A 6,819-nucleotide genomic window follows, 5' to 3' on the forward strand; every position below is an offset into this window, starting at 1 on the left:
TGTTGTCCACCAGGACCCCCAGGTCCCTTTCCCCTACACTGCTCTCTAATAGGTCATTCCCCAACCTATACTGGAACCTGGGGTTGTTCCTGCCCAGATGCAGGACTCTACACTTTCCCTTGTTAAATTCCATCAGGTTATCCCCCGCCCAACTCTCCAGCCTGTCCAGGTCCCGCTGGATGGCAGCACAGCCTTCTGGTGTGTCGGCCACTCCTCCCAGCTTAGTGTCATCAGCAAACTTGCTGATAGTACACTCAATTCCCTCGTCTAAATCGTTAATGAATATATTGAATAATATTGGCCCCAGTACTGACCCCTGAGGCACTCCACTAGATACTGGCCTCCAACTGGACTCCGCACCATTGACTACCACTCTCTGGCTTCTCTCTTTAAGCCAGGTCTTCTGGATGACTATATTTGCCAAATGTAGCTAGCTGTGTAATGATGTTTTGATAGCTCCTGCATGACAGATTCTTGCACATTATTCAATAGAGCTTAACTTTTCATTAGATATGTACAAGAAAGACACGGAAGCATCCCTGATTTTTATCTCTCTAGTGTCCTTCAGGAATCAGCTGCCATTGTTCTGATTATATGGGTGACAGGATCTTAGAATACTCCATTTTACACCATTAGTGCATCAGTGAGAGGTTAGGACATATTGCTAATTTACATACCCAGTTAGTGTTAGAAATTACAACTATGTGTAAGATAAAAAGTGTGCAGTGTGAACTGTGCAAATAACTGTGCCATGTGGCTTGCCACAGCAATCCTTCTGCGTTCAGTTCCTCTGAAGTCCTTCTGTCATCTGAAAAGTTGTACTTCGTCCCCACCTTCCACCCTCCCCTCCCCTCAGGGACAATCAGCTGCCTCAGCAGCAAGACACTGAAAAGCAAACAGGTCCAAGCCCCACAAGAAACAGAAGGGGGTTTCTGTCCTTCTACTGGTTAGCTCTGTAGAAGTGAAATCCTGCTCTTCAGTCAACATTCACACTGGCTACCTGGGGAGTCACCCTTTCAAGATTACCCACAAAAACAATAGTAAGAGATTTTCAGTTGAGTTCTTTCAGCCTGTTGCTGATATATATATATATATATATATATATACATATATCTTTTCATATGTATAAATATTGAAAAAGAGATATAAACATTGCAAAATACTTGGCTGTACTTTTTTGATATTTGTATATTCGGTAGCTCTGTCATTTTAGAAAAAAAATAAAACCACTTTATTAATGGTAACTACTATTATGCTACTCAGTTGCCCAATGAACTGCTTTAGAGTGAAATGCAATACCCACATGCTCTTCCAGAAGATTTAAAAAATGCGATTATAATAACACACAGTCTGTTTATCAGTCCAACTTCCAACCCAGTACCCAGCAGGAAAAGTCACAGTGAACGTAAGCATGGAAAAAAATATGTAAAAGGTCCTTGCTAGTATTACATTTGTGCATCTGTAGGGACAAGGATGACAGTTAGCCAAGTGCCCTGAACACTCAGTTTCTCTTTTGAGAGAAACTGTGTTCACAGTTTTTTCTCTACAAAGACGCCTCTGAGCTTGGATTCTTTCCTATGGTGCTGAATGCAAGCTTGTTCTGCAAAGAAAAGGAAGGGATTTAAAAGGACATGAAGCTAAAAGGACTTCTTCTGGATAGATGGGCAATCACAACAAAAGAAAGTTTGCATTATCTAGAGAAGCTGAACTTCTTACTTCATTGCAGTATGTGCACAAGATCATTTTATTTCTGTTAAATAATTTCCTTTGCTTGTAATGCCCTTCTTGTGTCCTAAGTGATTACCTCTGAAACTGAATAGATGTTAGAATAGCAGGAGGCGGCCCTCATAAAAACTGTATGACGCAGCTTTTTTTTTTTTTCTTGTAATAAAACCATATGACCCTGAGAAACCAGCTGAAAGTGTAGAAGCCTTTTCTGTAGTTCTTGATACCTGTGAAGTGTCTGCACTATTTATTTTTATTGTCTGTGTTAGACCTCTTGGTTCTCTCCCACTTTGTTCTTCACTGCTTAGCCCTGGGAAGGAACATCCTGAGGCAGAACTGGCACTAGCAGCACAGCCCAGGCTTTTCTTGCCCTCAATGAAATAGAAGGACTTCTTGGTTCAGCTTGTCCACTCAACTTCCCCTGCACTGACAGGTCAGAGTAGCCACCCAGGCTCCTGGAGCTGCAGCTCCTCACTCAAGCCAGAAGTTGCACCTTTTTCCATTTCCATCCAAACCTATCGCACACTGAGGACAACTCATTTTCCTCAGACCCTATCGCAAGCCAAATAAGAGCCAGGCTTGCTGTATGTTTGCTTTTACTCTCTGGGGAATGATTTACTGCCTGACTTGTTTTTGGGCACCAGCCCTCCTGGGCAAAGGGAGACAGATGAAGTATCCCAGACAGATGGACACCCCCTGGGTGGCTGGGCCTGGCATTCATAGGACGTGCTGGGGCAGGAGCTGAGCGACCAGCCGCAGCGGGACAATGGAGCAAAGGCGATTTATAGAAAGGAGACTGCTCCTTCCCACGCTGGTCTGTACCCAGCAGCAAGGCCAGGCAGAGGTGACTCACTGAGGTGACTCAGAGGTGACCTGTGACGGAGTTCACATCTGACCAGAGTTATTATGGATGACCAGCTGAGAAGAACAGCCGCTGTGGGGCGTTCCTCAGCATTGGTAGGAGCTGTGGGGTTGTCTTCAGCGTTGGGGAGACTTCACCTCCCTTGCCCTTTGGCACACACCACCCTGCTATCTGCTAGAGAGCAGCTCTGGCAGCTGGTCTGCCCAGTTAAACCCTACGTGTGGCTGGAGCCAAGCCCTCAGGCTGTGTGTGTGCAGAGCACTCACAGATCCACTGCTGGGATGTGCAGGAAGGAGCACCCGCAGCAGAAGTGTGGGAAGCAGTCACGCTTCTGGCCATCGGAGAATGGCCTTATCCCTGTCAGACTGTCAGTCACACAGCCCAGTACGTACCGCAGCCGCTGACTGCTGCTGTAGTCATGTCTGCTACCACCCACTGCAAGTCACACCGCCCAGTCTCTTCTGCTGCCTTAGTCACTTCAATCTGCTTTGTAAAGGGAAGTCAGGTGAACTCTTATGATGAGCTGGATTAAAAGATTATCATCCTAGCTGTGTGCTGCTGCTTCACTGCTCCAGTGCTTTTACTGCACAGCTCTTCTGTGAAGTTGTATGAATGAGAAAACAAACCAACCTGTCAATGGCAGAATATGGAGGGATGAATTAATGGTGTCAAGGTGTCTTGGGTATAATATAGTTCCAGTGACAGCTGAAACATTTTATCTGGCTGCAATCTAAGTCAGGTTTTATTTGGAAACAGTTGTAATGGCTTAAAAAGTGACCATTTCCTAGCGTTCCCTTGCAGTCTACTGTTTTTCTGCAGATGACTACTGCCCATAGATAACTGAGCTTTAGGCAGTCAGCTTAGACTGAGACACAGCAGACAGGGCTTTTAAACTCAGCCGAGCAACTTTATCCAGAGGCTGGCATGTAGGACTCAGATAATGTGCTTTTTTAGGAGGGTGATCCCTGAGAGAAGACAGCCGAAAACAAATGGTCAAAGGTAGGAAATAGTATCTTAAAGCACCGAAGTTGTTTGTATCATAAAGGTTAAGTCATCCTGTTTGGCACTTTAAATTCCAGATTATCTGATTTTATATGTAAATTGTAAAAGGAATATTTTAATAATCAAGAAAAGTAGTTTTACAAAAGCAAAATAAATTTTGAGTATTTTGTGGCTATAGAATGATTTTTTATGTTTGACCTCATATACTTCTGAAAATTTCCCATTTGTACATATTGTATATATCACTCAGAAAAGCTGAAGTAGACCATATTGGATTTATTTGCCAGCAAAATCCCCTCAAAATGCTGAAATTATTTAGGTTCTAACTGCACTGAGATAAAATTGATGGTTTGCTAACTTTATGTAAATAACTGTAATATTGCACAATAATACTATACAGGAACTTTAGTCAATTTTTCTAGGATGCAGAGGGCACTGTGAAATTTTCAGATGACAGAGTCTGATTGCTTGTTCTCATCCATAAGGTAACAAATATACATCCCAAACACCAAGGAAAGAAAAAAAGAAGAAAGAAAATTATTATCTGACTTCCACTAAGAAACAGTTCCCAGCTTAGCCTAAAGCACCTCTGGAAATGTACAACATCATTCAGGCTCCCCAGATTACGAAAGCATGAACAACCAGAAAATCATATTTCTTGATCAGAAATTGAGACCTCACTTTCTACTGAAAATACAGAGGTTAAACTCAGTCCTACACTGACCTGGACAAAATCATAGAGGCTAGTCATTTAAAATACCAGCTTCCCCACATGTTCAGCAGGAACACATCTTGAGGCTCACCAGTAACCCTGAACATGTAGGCAATGTTTTTTAATTTTTAAAGCTGTTAACAAGTACAAACTCATTACTCAGAAATCAAGGAAGCAGGTAGGCACTTGTCACCCTCATTTTACGCACAGGGACCATAAACACTTCTATATTCAAAGTGGGTCGTCAGATGCTGGGCTTAAGCATGCAGGACTCAGGGTGCTGGCCCCAGCTGGTGGTGCCACCCCACGGGGGCTCCTGGGCCAGGGGTGCCCATAGAGGGTGGCAACTCCCCTTTGCCTCCTCCACTCTCACACCCCGGTGATGGAAAGGATGGTGGTGTGGAGTTGTGAGAGATGTTATGTGAGAAAAACAAACAGTGATATACAACAAGCATAAGTGACCAAGAGTTTTGGCCTTGCAACTCTCTTGTTCCCTAACCTTGGTCACTTTTTTTTTTCTTTTATTCTTCATACCTCCATCTCACCTCCAAGGCTCTTTTTTCCTGGCCTGCTTGGCTATACAGCATCGAGCTCTGGGTCCCAATTTCTGCCAAGAAAGCTCATAGCAATACTAATCAGGATGACAATAATGACTAAGAGGAGATAATTCTTTTGAATTTGACATCTTGCATAACAGAAGAAAAAAGACCTACCAAAGCAATCAAAAACCTCAGGCAAGACTGGAACCCAAAGAAAGCAAACCACAAACAAACAAAACCACCTTTCCCCCCTCAACAAACAAAAACCCCCAAACAAACAAACAAACAAAAAAACAAAATCTAAAACAAGCAAACAGTCCCCCCCCGCAAAAAAACAAAACAAAACAAAACAAAAAAACCCCAAAAAACCCAAAACAAAACAAACAAACCAAAACAAACAAACAAAAAAAAAACACACAAAAACCCAACTTCTCTACTTACTGCATATATAATTGCGTCTTCCAGGATTGTGCTGTGCCAAACATATACTGAGGTCCAGTGGCTTGGGTGGAGTGACAGAGAGTAAGAAACAAACTGCAGAAGCAGCAGGAACAGATTTAAAGGTCACCAAGCTCATTCACTTTGGAAAACAAGTGAACACTGCGATACTGCAAACAACACTGGGCCTACTGTCTATTACACCACTCCCCGTGACTGCTATCCTACTCCTTTTTCACTGCCATTACAATATATTTCTCAGTGGAGAACTGTGAAATATCAGATAACAGAGGAAAAAATGCAGAGTAACAAAGGAAGTAGCTTGAATATGTGTCTGTGGTGGAAGGGCAATGAGCAGGTACTAACACTTCATGGAGACCATGACTTGCTGCTGGCTCCGTATAACAAGTCAGACTGAGAATGTATTTGTACCCAATGAAGAGGTGGGTATTGAAATAATTTTTCCTACCCTAATAAAATAAATTTTAAATGGAAGCTGTGTCTCATTTTCCATTTATTTGTCTTAAAAATACTGCTGTTCCCTTTTATGTTCCCTATACTCATTTTCCTCCAAGGTCCTGCAAATCTGTTCTAAGGCATGAACACCAGACAACAAAAGGCTTGGCAGAAAGTCCATGGAAGCTGCTGGAAGTAGTTCCTTTGCCACTGCCTTATGGTATTTGGTGAAATATTATAACTCAGTAAGGGAAAGAGAGCCCCAACCCCAGCTCCTGCCGGGGCTGTCACAGGGCAGCTTATGGGCATCATGGGCCAGGTGGAAAACCCTCCAGATGAGCCAAGGGGTGGGGGACTCTCCCCAGAGCACTTTCAGATTGAAGAGAGGTTACTGCCTAGGGAGCATGGGACTCATGACGGCATGCAGGGGAAGAACATCTTAGGTTTGTACAAGACTTATTTTGGGGTGCTTAGGGGAGGAAAAAAAGGCAGGGGATGGGAGGTTTTAATGTCATTTGGGGAGGAACAAGTGTGGCAAAATAGAGGGAAAAGAGGAAAAAAGGAGCTGATAGTGTGTAAACAGGTGGGTGGTCAGTACATTTGTCTAGCCATGCTCTGTACCTGATCAGTACTGTCTGTCCTGTCTTCCCATTAAACTTCATTTTTATTTTTCACAGTGAGGGAGTCTCTATTCTGTGTGCACATATGTGTATGGAGGTTTAAGTGCAGCGACTGGAGTGGGAGCATGGGTCATAGTGGAAAATCAAGAGAGCAGTGTGTGTATATTGTGCGTGAGTGTCCATGTCAGTATGTAGTCAACAGCGAATATCAAGCCTGACTAGCCAGTAAGAAGGGTAAGAGGCTTGGGAGCTAGTTATCATAGCAGATATCAACCTGGGTCAGTTACTGGAGAGATCAGAGAGGTTGAGAGCTGGTTACCAGGAGGACAAAAAGGTCCCATGATATGCGTATATATGTAAATGTATATGTGGTTGTGTGCATGTTGGGAAAATGTGCTCAGCCTCACTCCTGGCTGGACAGGCAGCAGCTCTGTGAGGCTAATGGAATTGGCAACTGCTAACAAT

This window comes from Patagioenas fasciata, chromosome 3 (assembly GCF_037038585.1).
Source record: "Patagioenas fasciata isolate bPatFas1 chromosome 3, bPatFas1.hap1, whole genome shotgun sequence".
NCBI lineage: Eukaryota > Metazoa > Chordata > Aves > Columbiformes > Columbidae > Patagioenas > Patagioenas fasciata.